Source organism: Ciconia boyciana, chromosome 10 (genome assembly GCF_034638445.1).
Source record: "Ciconia boyciana chromosome 10, ASM3463844v1, whole genome shotgun sequence".
NCBI lineage: Eukaryota > Metazoa > Chordata > Aves > Ciconiiformes > Ciconiidae > Ciconia > Ciconia boyciana.
In genome coordinates this window covers 4,316,839-4,341,686 of record NC_132943.1, presented here as the reverse complement: position 1 = coordinate 4,341,686, position 24,848 = coordinate 4,316,839, and positions in this window count along the sequence as shown.

Genomic DNA, 24,848 nt, shown 5'->3' with positions numbered 1-24,848 from the left:
GATTAAATGGAAATGTGATGTTTTCAACAGTCAAAAAACGCTGGAGACATCATCAAAGCTATCAGTGCCCATCTCTCCACAATCTCTACTACGATCATTTTGTTCCCTTACCATTGATCTACTACAAAACTGAAAATTAATTTAAAGGAGGAAAGATCTTCAAATATTTATATCTGAATATATGTGTGGGCAAAATGCAGACTGAGCCAACAGCTTATTACGATAGCCCGGGTGCACATTAAACCTAGGGCCTGGGCCAAATCTCATAAAAAGCCAACCTTGCACTGACTGCAGTGGACATTAGATTCAGCCCAAATTTTGAGTCCTCCTTCCAGATCTGTGTCCACACACATTTTCTTGTACTTTTTCCTGTCGCAAAACTTGTTGCTTCAATCTCCAGAAACGATTGCACGTGCAGCCATTTGATTTGTGAAGGTGTCCTCTGGTCAAAGCAACTGGAGCCAAGAAGGGAAAGAGAAAAATGCCCATTGATGCGGAGGTGCAGGTAAATACCCACGGGCACAGAGGAGATCTAGCACACCGGGCTGGACATTCATTAGCTTAGCAGTAACCCAGCCTTTTCTAACAGGCATTTACTTTGTCTCATGTGATATTAAGTAAGCTCAATATCATCAAACTGATAGAAGGAGTTGACCTTTTGAAGCTGGCTGGACTTAGGCTGCTTCTGTACTCTGCCACCACCTGCAAGAGAAAATAAAGGTGCTACAAAATATCTGAGTCTACTAGTCTTGATGTACTGATTTTCCCCTCCAGAGCACACACCAGCATATTCAGGGTCTCCTTTGCCTTTGAAATATGAGTCTGTTTTTCCTTAATCTGCTCTGGACACCACTCACAAACTGAAATGGATATTCTCCGTTACCATTGCATTTCAGAGTTTTACTGTTTTTCTCTGACCTCTGCAATGCAGCAGTGGAAGCAGAGACTCCTCCTCAGGATTCCTCTTCCTGGGGGAAAAAAAAAGTATCTTTTTCAGTCATGAATAAGCATGGATGTGTAACACCATCAGCACTGTCATTGCTTCTGGGAAGACCGAGAGAAGATGACCAGCACTAAACTGTCCCCTGGATATGGAGACACGTTTTAAGTTATGAGGGGACCCCGGTGAGAATGATGCATATCCACCATAGCCAGTGGGAGCAATTCAAAAGGGGATTGAAAGAGAAAAGCCATCCTAGTGCCAAAACCTACTCTCGCACTCGTATCTGTGGCACACATGGATGCACTGAGCTCCAGCACGTCTGAGCACAAGGCTTCTGCCTTCAGGAGCTGGTGAGCTCCAAGCTGGGGCGACAACTCAGCACGTCTTCGTTGGGGAGCAGAGAAACCATCCCGCTTTGTGGGATGCTCTTATACATATCTGAGAGCACAGATGTGGTTTTTGCAGGATTTTTTTTTTCTAATTTTAGTAAAATATTTAGAAAAGAGAGGTACTTCCTTACAGTACATCATGCATCATCCACTGATAAGAGGTAAACATAAATCCTGGTTTTTAACTGTACACCATATTATTCTGAAACCAACTTAACATGCAATGAGAATGATATCGTATAATATTAAACTTAAAAAAACCCAACTTTTTGAATTGTTAGTGAGCATATGTTTATGAGAAACACGTGATCAGACTCATCCTGTTGATTGGCTTAAAAATAAGTGACATTGTTTTAACACACCTTCAGAGTCCTTCATTTGATTTTTAGCTACAGTCTAAGCACTTGAAAAATCTATGATAGGCATCTTTGTATGATATATAAGAATTTAAGTATTTATCTCTCTAAAACGCGAGTTGCCTTGCTTGTGAGAAATTTTCTTACTGGGAAGGTTTCCAAAACCCCTCTCATGTAGCTTCATGGAATTTTCTCAGCTCTTGTGTTTGCTCCTTCTCCACACCTCTTCCCCAGTGCAGAGAGGCACATCTGTCTGTTTTCTGCCTTATCAAGCAGACATCTACATCTGTGAGGAAAACTCCACTTCCTTAGCTAAAAACCTGTATCTGATTGTGGTAATAAAGCACTACTTCCTCAGTTCAAAACATACATCAGACAGGACCAATTACTTCAAATGACTCATAGCAACAGGCAAAGCAATAGTCGTTTTTTCAAAGCCTTTGAACTTCCACCGCTTCAAAGGTGTACTAAAACGTGGTTATGAGGCGATTGTCTAAAATTGCCAAATTACCAGTTTCCAAGCTTTGACATTTGTTATTTCGAGCAACTAGACAAAGGAAAGCAGTTTGTTCACCCACTGAGAAAAAGAGAGCAAAACAAAAAGAGATTTCCTAGGTGAAGAGAGCTCTTAATACAATGTATTCTTGAACACAAAACAGAAAAATACTTACGCTTTAAATTAAACAAATAATATATTATCAAACAATACACAACAATAATGCAAAATGCAAACAATATGATCCAAAGCTACTGAGTGAACTTAACAGGCTTTTAATCACATCCTGGAGGTCAGAGAGGCTCAAAGTGTTATTAATGGGAATCAAAGCTTTTCACCTTTAGGTCACCAATTTGAATGTGGCACAGGTTGGTTATGACTGAACGTCATTACCGTCTGGTAATTACTGGCGAGGCTATCTGGCATAGGCTTGTGGTCTCAGCAGCCCCAAACGACAGGTATTTGCAGAATCCAGCATGAGCACGTGCCTCAACTGCAGTGGGCAGGGCTGGGCAAAATGGGGCCATAGACTGAGGTCTGATCCACCAGAAAACAAAAGTACGTGCAACTCACAGTTCTTAGTTCAGGAAGACTTTCAGTCCTTTCTACTACTTCCAAGTAGTATTAAATACACTTATGAAGTTATTGTTTAAAATTGCGAAATTAATTGGTTCTGATATATCGCTTTCCACTTTTCTTATGGTGGACAGAGCATTAGTAATACATTGTCCTTGACGGTGGTGGCTTTCTCCTTACAAGAACCATGCACATTGACAAAGACATGCAATAAAACCTTTGTTACTCTAGTTGGTTAATAGCTATTCTTTGGATGGACTGGTCCAGTCTCTATAACTGCCCTAATCATGAAATTAACTTCAAAAAAATAAAGAAGAATCCTATATAGTGAACATCATACAACATATTATTACTACCTACTGTCCCAAAGACCTTTGGGTCTTCATGACGCAACTGTTATTTTAGCTTTATCAGGAATCTTCCAATATTAAGATGACATTTAAATAAATATAGCTCTAGTTCAATAGTGTATTTCTGATTGCTTCACTTTCGTATTGAAACACTGAGTTTTAGTTTTGTCATGATTCATTTTATTGAGTTTTTACCTGTTTTCTTAAGAATGAAGGTGAACAAGCACGTATTTGGAAGGCACTTGATGAAACTTATTACACCCCATGTCACAGAATCACAGAATCGTGTCGGTTGGAAAAGACCTTTAAGATCATTGAGTCCAACCGTAAAAGTGGCAAGGAAGCTCTGGCTCATCAACATTGTGGTATCACTATGAGAAGACCATGAAAGCTGAATTTATCCATACAGCCGGATACTTTTCACAAGCCTCTAAAGAATCAAGGGACAGTTTTCACCCTCACATATTTTTGCATTGTATTTATATGTCAGAAAGTGTGGTAATATATCCTCTGAACTTCTTCTTTTGGAGAGCTCTAAATCCATTCAGATTTGTGTACAACTTCCATCACAGCATTTTCTGGCTCCACTAGGTCACATTTACTTATCCTTGAGCACTGGTCCTCAATATCAGAGGAACCATAATACTTTGTTCAGGAGATTATGGGTCTCCTCTGAGCCCATTAGGAATAAACACTAGAGAAAGGACTCAAACATTCCTGCATTTTTTTTCTAGAGGTCTGGATAGGAAGAGTCTGGGTAAATCCAGGTGAATAACTGCTGAATAAAGTATTTATTTTCCTTTTCATTGGACCAGATATACTTATTCATTAGTTCACTTTTAATAAATTATTAGGGTTTGTTCCCAAGAAAGTTCGTTGTCAAAATTCAACACTGACAACTCAAGCTACCTCACCCAGTTGTTACTGGACAGGGCAAACATGATACGGTCCCATTCTCTAATTGGTGTAACTCTTCAAATCTGTCTTTTCATGCAAATAGTCACCTATACGAAATCAAGGAAATTAAGGTTCCATTAATGTTTGGCAATATCTACATTAAAACTATCGTTTCTCTACAGATCTTGTCAGAAATATGTTTATGCGACTATTCAAATAGAGAAATGCAACAAAAGAGAGGCAGAGAAAATTCATTTAAAAATTCCAATAGTCACAGTGCAGATATATTCAGGGCCAGAAGTCACTTCTGGCTTTGGTAGGAAGAAAGCCTACAGGCACTTCTTTTTATGAGTAAGTTACATCTGTTCAGGTACTGTACTTTGCTAACACCACACTTTTGGTTTTTAGACTGACGATCCTTCAAGTCTAGCAGCTCAGATGCTTGCATCCGTCTGTACCCTTTTGGGTAAATACCTGCCATTTTAGGCAGTTTTCTCTGATTATCTCCTCTACAGTGAGATTCAGATTGCCCCACTAACACACTGCTTTCTTTCCTCTGGCACATGGTCAAGTGCCACCAACCCAAGACCTTAGGTTTCACTCCAGTGAAGGAAACAACAGGTTGCCACCAACACTTTCTGCCTTCTCTTGTGTATAAAACTCACAGGATCTCTGAGATTGTTTGCTGGAGCACAGGAACATGGACTACCTGGTCAGTCTCCCCTCAACTAGTTTCTGTGCCTATCTCTTTGCTGGGCATGTCTGGATATGTACTGTTAGCAGAAAAAGCAACACTTTTGTAGAGACCTGGCTTTGCAACCTTCTCTGATGAATAATGTTATGCACACGAGGCATGCATTTTTACTGTTATGCAGCATTTGAGTTTGTTACAATTCTTTCTACTGAACAGAAATCCCTTCACTATATTTTATGGAGTTAAACAGCAAGTACTTCTATACGAAGCTAGAGCTTCAGCTTAGCCCCGTGTCAACAGAAATGCACTGATCTAACAGGGAAATACATTTTACAAAGCAGATATTCTTAAGCAACCATTGGTCACTAATCTGGAAGGACCAAGGAAACCTAGTCAAGGTCTGTGCCAGAGGTTTTAAATTGTCACTGCAATCTAGACCAATACTAACTCATTTCTCCCATGCACCATTCTCTATGCCAAGGTCCAGTCTGTATTTTCCCCTTCCCCCAGAGCACACCCACCCACTCATAGAGTCTTTATTGGTGACACCCTCGTTACTCCCGAAACATGTTCTAATGCCACTTTCCTAGAAAAATAAAGTATTAACATAGTCATTATTCTTAAATATTGGTAGTATGTCTGAAAAAGGATCACCAGCCTGGAAAATATGAGAAGCACTGGCAGAGAGCATAATTTGCCCATGAACTTCCTTTCATCGCAGGACAATGAATGCGGAGAACAAAAGTACAACGAACCATTTGGAGGAACTATGTATGTTCTCTATACTTTGATACAACTCCGAATGATGTTTTCTGTCATCCACTGAGGATCTGAATTTATGAGCATGTCAGCGCATACATTTAAACTGAGGATGCCCAGATGGGGAAACCCTCTCACCAGCAGTATGAAATACCCATCTGCTGCATATTAATACTCTTCAAGGGATTATTGTTTCATGCTGCCTGGCTGTTACGGTTGGCGTTTGGAGGCTGGGATGTAGGCGTGCATACCAGTGTGGCTCTGGAGTGAGGATTAGGTTGAGCCACTGTGGGATGGTGTCAAATTAGGGATGTTCTTTGAAAGCTCTGAGATGGCCCATTCTGAGCAGAAAGAATTTTGATAAGCAGAGAGTCCCCTTACGGTATCAATTTGGTCAAATAATATGTTTATGGCAGTATTATTAGATCAAGAGAAACAGTTAACTGAAACATGACATGTAACTGTTAAAAATTATCCGCTATCAAACATCAGCTAGGGACATTGGAAGGAAGAGTTGACGCTTATAAATAAAAAATGATGTAGAAATTAAACAAACAACCCATGGAGACTCTTTCAGGTTTTTTCTTTCCCCCCGTTTCTTACATTAAACCACACAATAAATGTTCTTTGAGTTGGAGCGGTTTAATCTATGTACAGAAAGGGAATTAGAGGCTGATTCAGGGGGTTTTTTTTCCTTTCCTTTCCTGGAGGCCTCTTTTTTATTTCTTTCCAGGTATTGATTGTGAAAGTGATATCACACCAGAAGGTGCATTGATATGGTGTTGAGTAACCGAAAACTGCAAAGACTCCTTACAGTATAATCAAAGCTTCTGTCCAAGCCCCGCGTTCTGATGAAATACAATCAATAGGGACGATTAAATGACACATACAGAGCCATCAATATTAAATACAGTCCATTTCCTGTACAAGAGCAGTGCAATGTAAAGTGGACAAGATAAAACTTGAATAGGCAGGTTATTTACGATGCCTGTACAGTATTTAAACAGTGATGAAAGTTGGAAGCATGCATCATTTGCATATTAATCAAAAAAGCAAATAAGCTTTTCAATGTACATAAAATATAGTTTGGTGCATTTGCAATGTCTCCAAACAATAACTTTTGTAAAGTTATTTTTGGGAGGAGCAAAGTCAGAGGGGAGTTGACTCCAAACTGAAAAATTGTAGATACCACAATCTGTGATTTTAACAAGTCATTTGGTTCTTAAAGAGCTTATTGAGAAGTCCAAATCATTTCCCTTTTGCCTCTGCAGTGGAAGATAGTGTTTGAGATAATTCATTGCAATTTTAGCCTCCGTTCTGCCTCCAGAGGTGAGGAAGAGCCCTCCAGGAAGCGTTGCAATTTCCCACCGCAAACAAACAAGCAATATACGGATGGTTTTGTCCAGCGACACAAACACTTAGGCACATCCATGCTGAAAGGCAGGACAAGCTAGCCAAGACCCAGAGCAGCAAGTCCACCTGGTATGGTGCAGTGCTGTACTATGCAGGGTTGGCAGCATGTGTCCAAATGCGGCATAGTCACATTGGCTTGGCACTGCCCTTGACAGGACCTCTTAAATCCCAGCTCCAGGCTGGCATAGCCTCGGCTGGACCTGAGCAGACACTTCCAAAGCTGAGGGTTGCAGTGGAAGAGCAAACTCTGCTTAACTTGAGTGCACCAGCTTCACAGCCACTGACAACCACCTTTATTTTCATGCTGAGTGAAGAAAATGTTCACGTCCTGTGCCGTTTCTGATGTTATCCTTTCTGTTATAAAACTGATTTGAGGAAGATAGGAAAGTAAAGGTGATTTTAGATAAGAAACAAAGAAGGTCTTAGAGAAAGAAAAACCTGACTTCCAACAAGGCACTCCCATCAAGGGCAGTGGCTGTTCCAAAGCAGATGCCAAACACATGTGACATTTGCAGGTTTTGGATCTCCCAGTGGCTGTTGGGGTTGATAGAGGGTCCAGCAAAGGAAGGTTTTCCTTTGTTGAATTCCCTCTTGAGCTTGCCTTCAGAGGTGCACTGAGGTGTTCTCCCTGGGCTAGGGAGAGACCACCAGCTGAGAGCGATACCTTTTGATAAACTCCCTCTACCTCTCTGCTGTGCCACTCAAAATGCTTTCACCAGTTCTTACAGAGTTATAAATGTTATATATGCTGCAATCACTGGAAAACATATCTAATAAGTCTGATTTCCTTTTGACATTTTTCTTCATACCGTGACTTCACAACGTGCAGGTGGGAAAATGAGAAAATTAGAGATCTGCTAGTAAAAGCAACAAATTGACAAAAATACAGAAATAGGTTAAAAATATGGATCTCCAGTAAAACTGGCACTGATACCACACTGTCTTTTGTTCTTGAAGAGTAAGAGAAAGGATAAATGAATTCACTTCAGAGGGAAGGCAGACAAAAGCAGAAGCAGATTGGTAGAAAGGTGCTGCTGTGTTACCCCTTAGCTCCACATTGTTCATGGCTTTTCACACATGAATCCTCATCATATTGATTGGTAAATACGTCTTCTTTTCTCCCTTTGTTATCATTAATTCATTCTTTTTCAACATTAAACTTTCACAATACCTTTGAAGCTAATAGATAAAATTCCTTATCACCAAAACTTGCACCGGTTTTAGTGGAAACCTAGTAGGACTGTTCACAAGTTTAAAGTTAATCATATATTTATGTCCTTTGTTGTACTGGGCCATAAATGTTTGGTATCTTCAGGATGAAAACCCTTCATCGTAACACAATTTTCTAGGATTTTTTAAAAAACTCCTCAATAAAAGTTTTATAGAGAAAGTGAGCCTGAAAAATGTTCTTGGAGATGACACTACTCTCTGCCAGGACACTTTCACAAATAGTGTGGGGACAGCAGGTTGTTTGCCAATGAAAAGCTACTTTCTCTTGACAAAATTGAAAATTGATGACAAAGTGATTGGGTATTTCTCAAAATGCTGTCAAATGTAATGACATTGGGTGTGTTCCAATTAGTTTTGTAGGCTTTCAAGATACAGCTCTCTCTCCTTGCCTTATGTGTAAAAACTTTACGTTGTGAGTCTATTCCGCTGAAGGACAGCTATAACTGCTACAGCTCCCAAAATTTTCTAGGGAATAAGACTGTGCTGACATATCTAGTCTTGACTAAATAAGCAGCTTTCACTTTGCAAAACCTGAGCTTTCTTCTCTGGTTTGATGTGGTGTTATTTACACATAGTGCAGCCTTGTAGGTCACTTTGCAGGCAAGAGGGTATGGTACAGGTTGCCGATAGGATAATGAAGTTCATTTTGATTGACCAGTAATTAGCTATAGTCTTATGAGATGAGAGGTGTCATGAGCCCTGGGGTGTACTGAGCATCCCACCACCAGGAGCGGAGGGGAGAGGGAAGATGAAAAGGGAGAGGGAAGACGAAAGCTACAGCAACTTCCACATCTGTCCTCTTTACGGTGACGGAGCTGGTAACCAAGATCTCCCTCTCTCCCTCACTATCTAAAGTACAAACAACATTGGATTGATATGGAATGCTACATAAAATGTTTGCTTATAATTATTTCTAGCACCCTTTTGAAGCTTAGGGATAAAACATTTCTAATTATTCATCAGGCCGTTGGAACTCCTAGGCCTCTGTAATAGGGATTTAGCAGAACAACAAATAACATACAGGGATCCAGATGAAAGGAGTGAATTTGAAGGAATTATTACCATAAAAAAGCAAATGACTATTTGATGGAGTTACAACAATACAGAGAGTCAGACAGGGATAGAGAAATAATGCTAATTGATAAATACATAGCTGCTTAAGCTTTAATTTGAGCTGTGGAATAGTTGTAAAACGACTGACACCTGTAATTTCCTTTTTAAAAAGATCACTCTGTTTGAAATGCATATATAAGGAAAAACCCTCAAATGCATCTTTTCTGCACCCCTCCTCCCATTTTCACCACTTGCTATTGGTCATTACTGTCACAATAAGTAATTCTTTAAAAGGCAGGACCAGAAATTTTTTATAGTCTTGGCTGGCTTACAGCTGCATGAGGATTTGCACCCCAGTTTAGGATGGGAGCCAGTACATCTTCTGTGGGATCCTGTGATCTGCACATATATGAACCCCACGGGCCATAGGAATCAAGAGACATTCAAGGAATGAAGACTGGATTTTCTGTTCACTACAATATACCACAAAATTCCTGTGTTATCTTAATCAGATTCAAAGCATTGCAAAATAAAAAGCAAAACAAAAGAACCAAAAAACCCCCACAAACCAAAACCCAAAGTCAGTGAAAGCAGGATTTGTGAACAGCTTGAGGTGCCAGTCCAGCCCTACTCCCTCATTTTCCAGTAAGACAGACACCCTTTAGGCAGTTTGTCTTAAATAAGGACCCATAAGAGGTATAAGTGGAACCTAAAATACAAAATAGGATAAATCTTCCATATTCAGTTCTGTTATAAGCAACATCACTAACACCACACTAGTAATTTCCCATAAAGATAGTTTTTGAGGATACAGAAGCTGTCTTGCCTAAAGGAGGGAAGGAAATAAATGTGACTTTGCACATACATGAAAAAAAAACATAGATAGAAGACTTACCAGCTACTCTGCAAGCTGTGTGCTTCATTATATCACAAATATCGTTTTAAAGGGCAAAGATATGCAAAGCAGATGTATTGTAACTATCTCTAAATCAGAATTTCAATGTAAGGCGTTCTTCAACAGCTCAATACAGTCAGTTAGAAGCTTTCTTCCCCTCCTTAATGAAGGTAAAACGTTAGCATTATAAATTGCAGCTTAGAGAAATTATATTCAGACTTAAAAAAAAAAAAAGAGAGAGAAACCGTACGCACTAGATTAGCAGGGGTGGATCGTCTTGTTGAGAGTTGTGCTGCCAAAGCCTATTAAAGTAATTCACGTTTTATACATAGACATTACCATTTTCTCTGAACTATAACGTCCTTGGAGTATTACTCCACAGAGACATCCAAAATCCACTTTAGATGGGGTAGAAAGGCACAGTTTGAGATTTACCTGTGTGACTTGTCTCGCAGGTGACAAGCATTAAGGAGGAAAATCTACACTTGTGTCAGATAAGCAGGAATTCTTGGTTTCTTAATTCACTTGGAAAGAAAGGATAATTACCTGAACTAAATTTCTGCACCCATCTCAAATGGACTCTAGGGACAATCCTGCAGATTAATGCTCTAAGAACATAAGATTCAGAAAGAGAACGCAGGGATGTATGAAATAGGATCTCTTTTAACAACCTGGATCAAAAACTGCATCCTGAACCGAGGGGAGGGAGAATCAGAGGAAGGGGCAAATCCAGTGCGGCATTAACACATTTTGCTGCCTCAGCAGAATCAGATTTTGACAATAATATGATGATTTTTAAAGGCTGACTTTATTTTTTTCCTGCATTCTGATGGATTTGAGAGTTTTTCATGACCTGAATGCTTCAGGCAAGATCCTCAGGTGATGTAAAGCAGGATTGCTTCTCTGAAGTATGGACAGATTCATCCCTTCACACCCGCTACAGCTTTTCTGCTCATCTGCAGTATTGTAATAATCTAGTAATGTTAATTATTTTTTTCTGTGTTTTATGCAATGCTGCCTCTGCCTCCTCCCTGCCTCAAATTGTTTTGGTTTTGTTCTTTTTGGTTGTTGTTATTGCTCTGTGTCTGCTAAGTAAATCTGTGGCATGTTACTTTAAAAATGAAATAAAGCTTGTGTTCATAGTGACAGTCAATAACACTACAGCATTATAATCAATTGCTATTTGTAGCAGCAGGACTAGCAGTGGGGGCAGATCAGTGCAAATTACTGTCACTGTGTGCTGTCGTGTAGTGCAGCCAGCCTGTACCACGTAAGACAAATGATACCGTATTCAACCGGAGCAGACAGTACTTAGTCATACCTGTACAATGGCAGAGCAGCGCACGCCGGCTCCAGATACAACGGGAAAGTGGTTATAAACCTACAGAATTGATAGGGAAGAGAAATAAATTAATCCAGCAATGAGTTGTGCTGCTAAGATCCGAGGCTAAATGCTCCTGCTTTTGCAATGGGCTGAAGAATGGAGGATTACAAGTATCTGGGGATCTACAAAAAGGTTAGATAGCTTTTTAGTGAACACCAGTGACGTCTCTGTTGTAGTTTAAACTGATGGTTTGTACAGACGCCTGTAAGCCATGGGGGTCTTCAGTTCAAAACACCTGTTATGATCAATAATAATGCCGAAATGAAATATAATAGCTTTTTCCCCCCCTCTTTCTATAGAAACAGGACTGTTTGTTACTGCTATAGATCACAGCAATGTAATTTTTTGTCTGTGTTTCATTTGAGAAAAGAGATCCAGGCTCTGATCTCAGTGGGGGAGAGAGCTGTTATCTGGGAGCTGTGGTCTGGAAGCAGCAGGTCAACCAGGTAATTTTAAAGATGGAGCTACTCATTTCTTTGTGTTGCGGCACCTTTGTCTCTATGAATTAACCAATTTCTTTGGAAGCCCCGTGACTACGGAGAAATGCAAATGGTGTTTATTTGGGAGAGAAGGAACTCGCCGCGGATCAAGACCACATCCTTTGGAAAACAAATCCTTGCTAGCAGAGCAATGTATGCTTATGAAATTACGTCTGATAACCTGGCTGAAGGATTTCTTATTGATTTGGGGAGGTGCTAGACAAGACTGCACTGCAACGTGTAGTCCTCCGTTTAGCCTTCAAGCAGAGAGCAGAGGAAGAGGGAAGGAAAAACCACCTCCAGGACCCCCCATCTCCTAATGCACTCCAGCCCAGGAGAAATGCATCTCCTGGTGAACGAGTGATTCGGCAGCAATGCCAATTCAAACACTGAGCTCACTTCTGGGACTGCTGCAAAGGATGACAATTTATTGCCCGTTGTAATGATACAGTTTGCGATATGCATACTTGCCAACTGGGAACTGGAGTGAGATCAATGAGTTATTTTACGTAGGTCCCTGTATTCTGGGCCAGAATGAAACTGTTGACCTAGAGGTGAAAGTCTCTAATTTTATTTCTAGTCCCTCTGAGTCATGTAGTCACCAGAAATAACACTGACAGCAATAAACCCGAGCAAACAAACAAAACTAAGCAAACATCAAATATTAAGGAAAAAGATTTTGCCAAAGAGGCTCAGCACACGTTTTGTGAGACTGCATAATCTTTGACAAAGAAATCTGGAACATAAAAACCCCTCTCTCCTGGAGCCCAGTATTCTCCTCTGAAGACAAATGTTTTATAATAAATATTTTTGTGCCTGTGGAGCTTTGTGCAGAGTTGGACATGATATTTTTGGCAATATCTGAATGTCAGTAGGAATCTGAGAAAGTGTCACATACTGTACTCGAGCTGGCCGTTTGGTGAAAGCCATGGGTTTGAATTTACATGTCACATATGTGATGGGCTGAGCAGAGCAGATCAAGAGAAACAGGAAAATTTCTTGCATTCAGCCTTTTGTGAGAGGAATCTGCCTTTAGTATCTGCTTTGATCCATGAGCTGAATTACAGAAGTCGTCCAAAGTTGCAGTATCTCACTTCACCTCTCTATTGCCAGTTCTCTCTGCCTTTTCAAAGACAGAGGCGACGTCCTTGTATATTTTTAGATCCAATATTTTTCCTGTTTAGCAAGATCAGAACTACTGCTTCTTATTATTACTACTATTAATATTATGAATAATAATCATCATCATAATGGATTTTTCGCTACCCCTTTAGAGGGTAGTTTCCAAAGGAAATTTCTATGTCTATTCCTGGCTAGCAGGCATACTAGTTTGGGAAAAATAATCTTCCACTCAAAGGTAGTTTAACTTCAAATAAGGACTTCTTGGCTCAGAGATTACTAAGGAAAATTGCTTCGTTTTGCAACCGTAATTCCTATATTTAAATAAATGGGATTTTCCTTCAGAGAGATTTGAACTATGGAATTTTCCTTTGTTGGACAAGAATCAATGGAGTGTTTGCTGCTAATTAAACCAAATAAGTTAGCTGAAAAGGAAAATGAGTTAATTTTGAAGGACCTTCATACTAAAATTACAGTTTTCAGTATAAGAAGAGAATAGGATTTAATCTAATTTGATTTTTTCTTAAATTTCAGGTTTTATGCATCTCTATTATTTTGAAGACTATTAGGGAGTCAGTCCCTGTTGGTACAAGTCAGTCAACTTTATGTGATCTGCATTTAGGATCTGACGCAATTACCATTGAAAGCAACGGAGTTTGGATTAAACCTTTACAGTAAGTGTTTTTTAAGGTCGCAGACAACAAAGATTCAGCTCTATAACACCCTGAGTTCAACCACTAATTTCAGAAAACTGCCACACATACAATGAAATCACCACATTCTGTAGTGACAAAATATTTTGCAGAAACAGGCCTGAGATGCTGTTAGTGCCTTGGTTTGACCTGATTTTACTTTACACAAACGTAAAATGTCAATGGGAGACACCGACAGTGGATTTCATAGCTTTGCGATTTAATATTACTATGTTTCTGAAAACACAAGAGAAAAATGCACAACATTAAATGAAGGCACTACCTTTTTCTTTACCTTGTCAGCAACTGCATCTTGTTATGATGGTAATATTGAAATACTGCAGATCACTGCAGAGTACAAACACTGAATTCCTAATGCTGCTATACATTGTATCCCCCTAAACCCACATAAATTGATAATTATCTGAAAAAAAATAATACTGTTCTGTTTGAGAAAGATTTGGGGTTTACTTTTTTGGTTTTCTGGTGTTTGGGGAGTTTTAGTTCAGAGACTGGAGCTGCAAAGTTAACAAAAATCAATATACAATTTGCTGCAGTGGACAGTATCTTTTTTACCTGTTCTGAGCAGCCTAACCACCAGGATATACAGCACGATATTATTCCTAACATTATCAAAAAATAAACTATGTATTTTAATTAGCTTAAAAGGGTCAAATGGCAGAAAAAAAAAATCACCTGCGTTACAAAAACTCTGGCTATTATAATGATACAGTGTGTAATTCAATATATCTGTTTAGATATTGACCTTCTGCATTATTAATGGCTTTGAAAAGGGTACTGCTGTCTCGCAACTCCTTAACAGGTGGAAGCCACTGGAAACCTAACATTTATTGGTTTCTATATGCCAGATTACTTTCAAACTAAAAGTCAATGCAAATATCTTTGCAGCCTGAATTTCATAGGGAGTCCTTATTTTTGTGGGTATGTTTGGGGTTTTTTTTGCCTAAAGCCTCTCCCTTACTCCCTCCTCCTCCAAAAAAAAAAAGGATATTGTTAAGAAAGAAGGATCTTATTTCCGTTAAATGTGTGTCATTTTTTCTACTTAATGAAGTTCATTTGGACATGAAACATTTGGAAAGCCCGCCTATCCATCTGAATAAGCCTTCAGCTTCAGAAAAATCCCAGTCTGTTTGGCTGAGATCTTTGGTGAACCAAAGTACCTATCAGATACCTCACATTTTCTGACAGGCATCTGAATCCCTAATTTCGGAGCAGTAATCACAACAAAAATATAATCTTTTCTGTATATTCACCTTTAAACAACACTTTTGTGTTAGATACTATGCTTACATGCTATCCCAAAGCAGAGCATAGTGCGTCCCACACTCAAACACACCAGAAATTCTATAAAAGGGAATTTTATCATCGGTCGTCTTTACCTTGTTTTTTCTTCCACCTACAATTAAGTTGTGTCCTGTCAATGAAAGACTAAATATCCAGACAGCACAAGGTATATCTGGTTGTGTATTTTTTTTATTTTTTTCAGAATGCTGTTTTGATTAATTTATATTAAAAAATTGAAATGCATGTCATGTCTTCCATTATTTTTGAAAACAATTATCAGTTAAGATGAGTTATATTTGAAGATCTCATTTTTTCCCCCTACATTTATCAGGTATGTAATAGAGAGAACTAAAATGACCATAGAAACATAATATTTTTTCTGCTGTGGAAAAATCAGTTAAATATAAACCAATATTTTACCAAATATCTTGTGAATATTTCCCCTAAGGGCTAGATCCTGTGTGACTTTCAACATAGCAGAAAGAATTTATGTGCAAATCAACCATCAAGCATAACACGACGATAGAGACAAGAGAAAAAAAACCCAAACAAATAAATAAAAAGAAAAAATTTTAAATGATTCCGTTTCAAAATTCCAAAAATATTATAAGAAAGATTGCAATAAAGAGCCATCTATGTATCTTTTCCTATGGTCCTTTTACTGAAATTTTTAAAAGGCAAATGTACTACACTTCTATTAGGAGAAACCATTAAAAATAGCCATGACCTCATTTATAAGATCACCAAATATTAGCATTTCCCTTTATTCTAATTGTCAATCTATTTACATATATTATGCTATATTCAATGTACAGTGATGTTTAACTTGGTTGGAAGTGCTGACCTGTAATTGGGAAACAGATAAAAGGAGAGTTTAATTTTTTAAAAATACTTGTTTTAATTTTAAAAGTCTGTAATTAATTTTGTTTCCTTAGGAAGTGAATTTCTATATTATATGTATTGTGGTGTTCTCCTAGCCCAGAGACAGTGAAAGCATACTTTGGAAATTTCAAATTTGAGTCAACTTCCAATAATACCATTATATCATGATATCGTTATTTTTTCGTTACCTCTCACTTACTTCCTACAAATGACACTAGAAGATGCATTAGTGAGACAAGTCAAATTTGTAACTTGTCAGCTGTGGATCTTTTCTTCATCACAGATTTATTCTGTTAATTGAGCTGGGTCCCAGCATGATGTACCGTACCCAATACAGAAGAGACCTTGCTGGTGACACAAGCTTTTCATGGATCTGACCTGCTTCTATCCATTGGGTTAGTGGAAATAGGGAGGTAGATATTCCAAGTGGAATAGAATTTCCAAGTGGAAATAGGGAGGTAGATATTCTGTGATCTGCTATGACATAGGAAAGAAGATCTTTTTCCTTCTTGGGTTGGAGGCAGAGAAAGAAATCTGAACCTGGATCTGCGCAGGGCTTTCCCTCTCTTAGGTTTTCTCACGGGAAGTTGCTCCAGCTTTTTGGTCAAGGCATTCTTGAGTTCATCGCAACCACAAATTCATCTGCAAATATTCTCATCCTTCCCAATTGAGCTAGAATTGTCAACTGAGCTGTAAAATCCAGGCAACCTCTTGAACTTCAGCTATTTTTAAAGTCCAGCTCGATTGAGGTTCTGACATTCTTGTACTTTTTTTCTTGTTTTCCTGATAATTTTGTGTTGCCTACCAAATCCAAGAATTCAACATGATAAAATGCATTCATCTATTCTCCTCCACAAATGATTATTCTCTAAACTGTAGTGAAATGCTGACAAAGTCAGAAGAAAGCCTACTGTGATGGGCTTTCAGATTCAAGAGGTCTAGATAAGCACACAGATTTCTGACTGTTTCTCCAAAATAAATCTGAACTCTGACCTTACTTAGGTTTTCACAGAGGTGGTGTTTTTTGTTTTTTGTGTGGGTTTTTTTTTTTTTTCTTTCCCCCAGAAGAGCCAAATCATAGCATCATAGTTCTAGGTTGACTGAGACATGGGTTATGATTTGTCGATTACACAGAACTGGCACTGACACAGCACTTGCACGCATTTCCAAGAGGCATGACTGAAAACATGTAACAGAATTTGACTTAGTAAAAATATTTTCACTTGTGTTAAAATGATGGTTCCCATTTTCTTGTAGTGCCATGTGTTCCATCCCAATGTTTAAGGGTGAATTATTGCTGCTGAGAGAAGCACTATATTTCTGGTGACTCACTGAAGTATCTGGCCTGGACTTCAACAGAGAAGTTCTGTCATCGGATTAGGAACAACTTTTTGTTTCACTCGAAACATGCTGACTGGACTGAAACTCTTTGAACAATGCATGTAAATATGCCCAAAGATAGATGATACATTATATCCAAAATGAACAGTTCATTTGTGAAACTGAGCTTTAACAAGAATCCTGATGTCGCGGGTGAAGGCAGTGGGCCGGGAGTCAGGAGGTCTGGGTTGATCTCCCAGCTTTGCCGGCTTTTGTATCATGGTAGGCAAGAGCTCTCAAAGTTTACAGAGCAACTGGCCTTCGAAGCTTGGATGAAAATTTGCCTCTAAATCTTATTGGCACTTTTAATGTCATCTATAATATTGTACTGTTTTACCAGTAGGTTGAAACTACTGGTGCTTCATTTCTGGCATCCCTTGTATGCGTACATGCATGTGTGTAGTGTTTAAAGCAACAAAATTTTCACCTTTGTCTGCAATCTCAGCAGTAAAGTACAGTCATTGGCATCAAGAGGTGGGAAAGGAAAGCAGGACCACCTACTAGACATGGCTGCAGTCCTAATTCAGTGAACCTACATGAATTTACCAGTTGAACTTATGGCCTTGATACCAAGGATCAGATATGGTGGCTTTTATTCAAAACAATAGAAGATAAAAGCAAAATGTTCTGCCTCCTGCCTTTATGAATCCATGTAGTCAGGATGTCTTTCCTGCACTCAGGAGGTGGCAGAGAGGGACAGCAGAGCCATTTCACGACTTGCAGGATCATGGCTGGCAAGAGCAGGGGCAGAAGCCTGTTTTTGTGTCTCCTGATGTCCAGAGACAGGAACAGGAGCGGACGGCGGAAGAATATTCTGTATCCTTATAAAAAGGAGTAATAACGACTGACATTTAAATCACTCCCCCTGGCAATAAGTGAATGATGAAATACTTGGGGGTCAAATTCTGCCAGTGGTATCCAGTACCAGTAAGGTGGTGCTCAGCAGGAGTATCTTTTTTCAGCATCTCTGTGTTAGAGAGATGCCGCTCCTAAGTGCATTTCCCAGTGCCCCCGGAGGATATCTGACTACCTCGGCACTTTGCAGTGCCTTCAGCAACGGCCGCTCGAGCATTGCACCTCTCCTCGCCGTCTCCCTCCATGCCCCGGGAGGCTGTCGCTGCAAAAGCCATAATTTAGCCTTTAATATTTTGATACTTAATGTGACGGATTTCCCTTTTAGTACACATTGATTTGCTCTGATCAAGGCATGAAGCTGTGCAGGTTTCCTGCATTTCAGATGATTTTAGTATAAAACATGCAAATCCCACTGTGCATCCCCCTGTTTCTTTGGCATTATGTCTGCAGAGCAGTGTCACGAACGATGACACCTCTTCACAGGAAAACAGAGAAATATCTTTTGCAGGATGTGAGATTTCTAATGAAAGCTTCCCTGTGACACGAGCTGTTGAACTGTCTCCATAGAGTTCTGATTTAATTTGAACTATTCTTGCCACTCCATCATAAACAACACCATCCAAAATGCTAAGCAATAATTAAATTTCACTGGGAAATAATAATTAATAAGGGCACAAGTGAGCTGCCTCTTCATTTAAAAAATATTTCTTTGCCATTTATGTTTGGTTCGTCTGAATAGCCCATGAGTTGTGAAGATTAACAAATTATATTGAAGTCTCCCACTTTAGAGGTATTATCAGTGAAAGGACTCTCACAGTTTTACAATTGTGTATTTTTAAAATGCATTATGAAAATGTTATCTCCCTATCTAAAATATTCTCTTTGAACTAGATAGTTTACAAATGTGTTAATAAGATGGTGCTATTCTGAAGTATAACTCAAGTCAGCCTCTGTCTCAAACCTATAGATTGAACATATTTTTAAAAAGTATAAAGAAAATAATAATCATAGACAAAAAAGGGTGAAGAGGAGGATTTATATTCAATATGAAGAAACATAATAATGTATTTTCAAGCTCTGTGTGGTTTGGATTTATACTGGACCTTCTTATGGTACGATAAATATATGATCCTATTTTTAAGAATATATTCTGATAGCTAAAATATATTTAAGTTGCCCTCTGTCCTCTCTTGCAGGAGCTGTGTGTTTGCCCACAGAATATGGGCCATACACATGCATATTTATTCAAATTTCTTTTTCTTTTAGACATTCCTGCAGCTCTTTTGTTGGCCAACTGTAAACTGATCACTTACAATTGTACTTGAGTGTTTAGTGACCAGAAAATGTACAAATGCTGCTGCTGCCAGAGTAACTGAAAGTGCACAAGCAGATTGAGGGAAATACTACAGGCAAAAATTAGCCATCATTAGTTACCCCTGCTAATATTGCAGAAAATTGAAATGCTTGCCTCACTGAGAATTGAAGAGCATTTCTGAAGTTTATCCAGAACAAAATATCTGACTTTTACATACAGATAAGATATAAAGTGTTGCGATGCATTGTTGTGCTGCACATTAGCAGTTTGTAGGAAAATCTGCTAAAGCCCCTTCACGGGAATCAATCCCAAATAAATGCAGTCCCGTTAATTATAATTTTAACGGCTTTAGATGCCATTTTAGGAGGTGGGGGGAGAGGAGAGGGAGCAAACTGGGTCTCTGTTTACCATGATAAACATAGGACCATAAATGTCAGACAAAGGCCAAGAACGTTGCAGAGGACAGATTGCCCGAGACCCAGCCTAAACGTAAGGAATGTTTGTTGGTTTTTGTTTGTGGTTCCCCCCCCCCCCCCCGAAAACTCTGTAGTAAGTGTAAAATGCAGTCATAATCATATGAAAAACCTTTGCCCTCATAAAAGAGCCTAAGCTCCACCACTCTCTTGTTAGGCTATGATATGTATTTTATGTTTCTAACTCTGTTATCTTGGAAGAAACAAATTTTCATGCAAGAAGATGCAGAGTAGCAGCTAATTCTATGGACATTTTGTTAGACATGCCCTTCTGAAGGTGTCCTAATCTCTTTTCTCACTTTTTAGCCTTTCGAGCTCTCCTTTGCATGTCTTCACTGACTTCATCCTAAACATTATTCCCAAAATATTTTTTTCCCTGATTTATCCCAGGAAAAAAATAACACAGCACCTTTTTGGTGCTGTAGCACCCTGGCTGTGCTAAGGTAACCTTCCGCTGATATTTTGGGTATTCGTTTTCACAGACGACCTTAATGTCGATATCTCTGTCAAGCGCGTTTCGGCAGCACCTGTTACAAGCGCTACGGGCTTCCATGCACATGTGGCACCATATTGGAATGATGCAGTTCATTTGACATAATGCAAGTAGGTAGGGTACATGTTGCCCAACATATTTAAATGGCATTATAGTTTGATCAAGGAAAGCTTTTGAAATATTTTGCACAATGTAGAGGTTTAGGCATGATAATATATAAATTGCAAAGGTTCGTTTTGGATCCTCATTACCAAAACCAACCAACCAAGGAGATAACATAGAAAAACATGCCATTCCCTTTTCTTTCTTTTTCCTAAAGATAATGCCATTATACACAAGGAAAGATTAATAATTAACCACAGCTAAGACACCTCTTTTACAGTTATATGAAATATAAAATACACAGCAATTCTAATATTTCTGAAGCTGTTATACTTCTTGTGAAAAATTAAAATGCATAGGACTAAATACCTCCTCAAATGCCAAGCTTTCAAAATAGGTACAAGAAATTGCTAAAATAATTTCCTGAACAAACAAAAAGCTCAACCCGTATATCAAAGCTCATACCTAGAATCATAGAATCATAGAATCATAGAACAGTTTGGGTTGGAAGGGACCTTAAAGATCACCTAGTTCCAACCCCCCTGCCATGGGCAGGGACACCTTCCACCAGACCAGGTTGCTCAAAGCCCCGTCCAACCTGACCTTGGACACTTCCAGGGATGGGGCATCCACAGCTTCCCTGTTCCAGTGCCTCACCACCCTCAGAGTGAAGAATTTCTTCCTTAGATCTAATCTAAATCTCCCCTCTTTCAGTTTAAAGCCATTACCCCATGTCCTATCACTACAAGCCCTTGTAAAAAGTCCCTCTCCAGCTTTCCTGTAGGCCCCTTCAGGTACCACCAGGCTGCTATAAGGTCTCCCTGCAGCCTTCTCTTCTCCAGGCTGAACAACCCCAGCTCTCTCAGCCTGTCTTCATAGGAGACATCTTACATGTTCTCTTGTCTCTTATTTATATTAGGATTTCAGCACCTGACTGTACAACCAGTGCATTTTTGTGCATCTTTCACGTTACAAAGATTTTTATTGTTTTTTTTGTAACATTAGCAGAGATGTCTGATTATTATTTCTATTAAACTTTGATTTGGAAGTGCAGGAAAAAGAATTAAAATAAGACAAGCCACTTTAATCCTGCCTCCAAAGGTAATTAGGGTGTCCAGTTTGGTCACCTTTTGTAAATACACAGCACCCACTGCCACTGAGCCGAACGAACAGATGATGTTGCACAAGTCGTATGGAGTTATTTGTATATAATCCTCAGGCATCAGGTAAATTGGATGCAAAGACAAATTAGGGAACCACAAAAAAACAACCAACCAAACAAGACCACCTCATGCTAAAATGAAGAAGCAAGTTTTATAGGCAAATATAGTGCTGAGGTACTGTTTACTCCTGTAAACCTTGTTTCTTGTACACTCCTAGCCCTACACAGCTATAACAACACAGTTACTAAAAGGAAGGAAACACTGTACAATTTTGTATTTAATATTTATACTGGAAACCACTGCGTAACAACTATGAGATTTACAGAAAATACTTCATTGTGAAAAACATTTTTATAGTAATTTCATGCCAGGGTTTCCTTACAAAACTAGCAACACAATGAGCAGAACTAATCCTGTATTGCTATTGCTTCAGACTCACCTCTGTGGCCACTTGGACTCTGCTTTACATCTTTATACTTAGTTTATCTCTGACCTGAAATAACAAAGCTATGAACTGTTAACCGGCAGGGGAAACCTCAAGCATTCAACTTTTAATCTTCCAGTGTGGCAGTTCTTATTCCGTCAATAATAAACACATTTGTTAGCTATGCCTTGTGCAGTCTTGGATATGCATCTATCCATTCCTAAAAGATATATTTGCACTGGGCTATTAATGACCAATAATTCTACATGAGCCCAATATTTTTATGAAGGGGGGGAGGGGGGAGGAATAAAAAAAAATAGACCAGACCTCACATATGTAGAGATGAGAGTCAGAGATGTATTCACCAGTTGAAGAAGGAGAAAGCGAAGAAGTGCAGAGTGGGTGGCACTCTTTCTGGCGTGGTTGTATTATTGTGGTATTAAATCTAGTTATATCATCACTTTCTCACTACCCAGGAGCGGGACAGATGGGAAAGCGTGGTGGGAGTGCACCAGGAATAATGTTGGCGTGCATTGCTGGTGCGAGGTGAGGAAAGAGGACCAAGCTCCTCGCAGGTGAGCAGAACAGAGAAAATCACCGAAGGGATGGAAAGCAGTGCCTTCAAACACCTTTCCGCAAGGATTCACACCGTGACCATGTGGTTTCCCCTCCAACACTAACCAGCCATTGAGCCTCTCCATGGCCCCTCACTGACGATGTACTCTGCAAGGTTAATTTTTTCATCCTTCTTCTGTATATTTTTTAATCTCCAGTGTGATTTCCCCCGAGGGTAGAGCATAAGAACCGAGTTTGGTTTTTTTTCTGCACGGCTCTCTACAGGGTTGGATTAATCTCCCACACCCCAGAAGTGGCTGAAACAAAGGGACCGAGCCTAAAAAGCACTTTCTCAACCCATTCCTTTGGAAAAGATCTTTGCTGTGATGGCTTGGGAAGCTAAACCCATGTTTTATAGAAAAAATATAGGGAGCAAAATGGCCGAAGGCCCTTGAATCTACATTAACAGTCTTATTGAAGCCAAGTGGCTGAAGGATGCCAAGTCCAATTGTGTTACTGTCCGCAGACCCTACTCTGACCAGCCTTTTCTGAAGATACACTTTCCACTTTTCAAAACAAGCAACAATTAGACTAAATCAGCTTAACCTCACAGATTCACGCAGTTTTGGTCTGAACTCCAGATAAAACTGAGCCAATAGGTGTTAAGGTTGTATCGTAATATTAATACTTGGCACTAGACTATACAGCTTTGCAGGAAAGTTACTGTAATTGGGATTTTTATTCCCTGGAAGTCAGAAAAAATTATTGACAGTTTCTGGGTCCTAAATGCATCACCGTTTCAAGTAAAATAACAAGCTTTGCCTCGGGCTGTAGTTCATGCTATGTGATCACTTGATACTTTGTCTATGTGGCTTCCCATGGTAAGAGAGAAAGGGAGAGAGACAGAGAGGAGCCTCCGTCGAAAGAGGGAGTCAACAGATCACTTCACAAGCAATTATTATTTTTATTATATTATTTCAACATCATGATAATTAATGACTGAACTTCCAAACATGTTTGTGTGAATTCAGTGTACTGATAAGAATGGCTGCATAGTGGGTGATTTATATTTGTTTCTGATTTTTTGCCTGGGTGCTTAGCAGCAGATTGCTGTTCTGTAACTGCATTACTGTGGGGTAACTGGAAATGTTTTACAGGCAAGTTCTGCCATTTAGCATACAACCGTAATATGGTTCTATTATCCATTTTCAATCAATATTTAACCTTTTCAATAAACAACTTAAGTGTACTAAGCCAGAAGGAGGAAAGCTAATTGCCACATGATATATTTGGTTTCCAGGTATACTCAGCTGGCTAAAGTAAAGTTAATTAGGTTATAGGTAGCACAGCAGCATTTAGAAAAATATATCTTCTGCCTCATAAACCTTTTGTTCAGTCAATAGCATCAACAAATACTTGCGGATGATGCCTGTAATATGATGACCACTACTTGAAAACCTGGACTGTGCATTCTGCCCTTGCAAATGACATATGTTACCAAATGGTATTATGGTAAAGGATGGAAGCGGGTGGGTGGAACACACCACAGAACTCCACGTCCAGCTTTGCGTTTATGCTCAGGATTACATTTGTGAGCCCGGCTGTAGGAAAGCCAACTCCTCGGAAGAGGGTGACTCTATAATGTGTAGCAGAAGCATTTTTTTTAGGAGACGATAGAAAACAAGAATTTAAGAGGCTTTATTGTTACACTATAAAAAGCTCATTGTTTATGGTAACTTCACTGAAGCAGTATAAGCTTGAAAATACTGTTGTTCATAATTAAAGGATGCTATTGTCCACTGTTCATATATGGTTTCAGTTCCATCGCACCCTTCAGAAACCTTTTTGCTTTGCTATTGCAATGCACAAACCAACAAATAACTTGCATGCAGCTTCTCTCCAAAAGTCCTTGTTTCACTGGTAATCATAACTGCCTTTTAGATAGGTGTGAGTAGCTATTTTTAAAGGAGAAAAATAACATTTAGAATTCACAATGTCAGTTTTAATGGAGAAAAGATTAAAAAAAAAAAAAACACACTTAAAAACAAAGGAAAGTCTGCTTAGAAATTGTTTCCATAGAGCTATATTATTAACATTTCATCCCTTGCAGATATATATTTTATATTTGTTCGTCTGATATGGTTCTCATTTACTACAAAATGAATTACAGAAAATT